A 2,709-nucleotide genomic window follows, 5' to 3' on the forward strand; every position below is an offset into this window, starting at 1 on the left:
ATAGATATTTAGTTTTAGATCATTCCTTGTAATATTTGTTGGATATGTGTTCATGGATATGTGTTGGATATATATGTGTTCATGACTATATATTGATAACATGTGTTGGATATATATGTATTCATGAGTATTGGTAATATGTGTTGGATATGCTATATTATATATATATATATATATATATATATATATATGTGTGTGTGTGTGTGTGTGTGTGTGTGTGTGTGTGTGTGTGTGTGTGTGTGTGTTTGATTTTCTATGAAAATGAATTGATATAAGAAGAAACAGAATTAATGCCTATTTGGTCTCTTTGCCATTTGCCAGCAGATGGCAAAGAGCCTGCCGTCTTTGCCGTCTGCCAGCAGATGGCAAAGAGCCATGACATTTGCCGTCTGCCAGCAGATGGCAAAGAGCCATGACCTTTGTCGTCAGCCACTGATGGCAAAGGCCCCTTTGCCGTCCACCAACAAAAGCAGACGGCAAAGTAGCTCTTTACCGGCCCTTTCTTTGCCGTCCGTGGCGGACGGCAAAGACCTTTGCCGTCCGCCATTCATGCCTTTGACGTCCGCCTTGGCGGATGGCAAAGTAGCTGATTCCTGTAGTGTATTATCCCTCTACTCACCCACACCTCCTGTTATTTTCCGGCGACGGCGGCCGAACCAGTCAACCTTCATACTCCACACCGCGTGAGCAGCCACTATCGTGTCTTCTCTGGCTCCATGTCGTTCCCTTTGTAGGCCTCGCCGTCGTCCACCGCCCTGGTGCTCTCGGCGCGGCGTGGTCAACGTGGTCAACGAACGACTTCCATCGGAAGTGGACTGTACATGGAGAGGCTGGCAGCTGGGTCCATGGCCGCACACAAGGAAATGCATCCTTATTACGCGCAAAATAATAATTCCTTCCCCTGACATCTGGGACCCACGAGAAGGGCCTCTATATTTTTCACGAAAAAACCCTCCCCCCGCTGACAAGTCGGACCCACCAGCTATATCTTCGCATGCAAGGAAGTGCCTCCTTATTGCGCACAAAAAAATGAATACCCCCTGCCAGCTGCGACCTACCATAGTGGGAGGCTGACTTGTGGGCCTACTAAGTTGACGGGGACGGAGGGCTTTGTCAACTTAGTCAATATGAACGATTCTTGCTCCAGTGACCATACGATGTCCATCCAATGGCCATAGGGCTTCTTCAACCTCTGGTCTTCTTGCTCCAGCCGCCCAAACCAGCACCGGTCGTGCCGCATGCTCCTGCCTCCCGTGGCCGTTTGTGATGTCACGGAGGCCTCACCCACACCCCTTGTTATTCTGCGGCGACGGCAGCCTCACACCGCAGCCGAAACAGTGAACCCTCGTACTCCACTCCGCGTGGGCTTCCACTGCCACGTCTTCCTCGGCTCTGCGTCGTCCGCTTCCTATGCCTTTCCGTCGTCCACCGCCCTGGTGCTCTTGGCGCGGCGTGGTCGACGTGGTCAAGGAACAACTTCCATCGGAAGAGTACTGTACATGGAGAGGCATACAGCTGGGTCCACGGCAGCCGCAAGGAAGGGCCTCCTTATTATGCGCAAAATAATTATTCCTCCACCTGACGGCAGGGACCCACTGGACGGGCCACGGTATTTCATGAAAAAAAGTTTCCCCCCGACTGCTGTGACCCACCAGCTACATCTTCGCACGCAAGGAAGTGCGTTCCGGCAAAAAAACGATTCGCCCCCTTGACTGCTGGGACCCACCAGCTACATCTTTGCACGCAAGAAAGTGCCTGGCAGTCAGGACCCACCTAGACGAAGCGTACGTAGCTTTGTCATTCTGGTCAGGAACGTGTATGTACATACTGGTCGATCGGTCTGTCTATAGGCTGCAGCGATGAACCGTGGCCGTGCAAGGAAGGTAGGGCACGTGTCGTAGTAGAGGCGCACATGTAGCATGTACACGTACGTACAGCGGCTAGGGTGCAAGAAAGTAAATACGTCCAAGTACGTACATACGGGCGGGGTCTCAAACGCCTACTTGCGCATATGTACGGTCAAGGCTCGTGTACATGGCTGTGTTGGAACGGAGAAACTGCGTCATCATCGTGTTCATGGAGAGGCGACCGGCTGGGTCGGAACGGAATGTGTCATCGTGTTCGTCGGGAGGGCTTGGATGGAAACGCCGATGGAAATGAGGCATGGCGTACCGCAGAATGGATAAAACGGCCTTGTGTTCGACCGGCCACGGTCGAAACGGGATCATGTTCATCAAGACAGGTCTAGCGTACCGCAAAATGGAGGAAACGGACTTATGTTGGACCTCCTACGGTCGAAACGGGGTCCTGTTGATCGGGAGGGCTGTGGTGTACCGCAAAACAGAGGAAACGGACTTGTGTTGGAGCGCTACGGTCGAAACAGGGGTCCTGTTCATCGGGAGGGGTGTGGCATACCGGAAAACGGGACTCCACGGGATACTGTTCATCTCCACCGTCGACCTCCTCCAGCCTCCACGGGCTACTGTTCATCCGCTGTCGACCTCCTCCAGCCTCCACCTATGACTGTTCATCCACGGGCTCCTGTTCACCCAGCCTCCACCGCACTCCTCCACCGGCTGATGTTCAACCAGCTTCTCCACGGGGTCCTGTTCAACCACCCCTCCACGGGCTACTGTTCATCTAGCCCTCCACCGGCTACTGTTCAACCAGCCCTCCACGGGGTCGTCCTGTTCATCCAGCCCTCCACGG

The sequence above is a fragment of the Triticum dicoccoides genome, chromosome 7B (assembly GCF_002162155.2).
Source record: "Triticum dicoccoides isolate Atlit2015 ecotype Zavitan chromosome 7B, WEW_v2.0, whole genome shotgun sequence".
NCBI classification, from domain to species: domain Eukaryota; kingdom Viridiplantae; phylum Streptophyta; class Magnoliopsida; order Poales; family Poaceae; genus Triticum; species Triticum dicoccoides.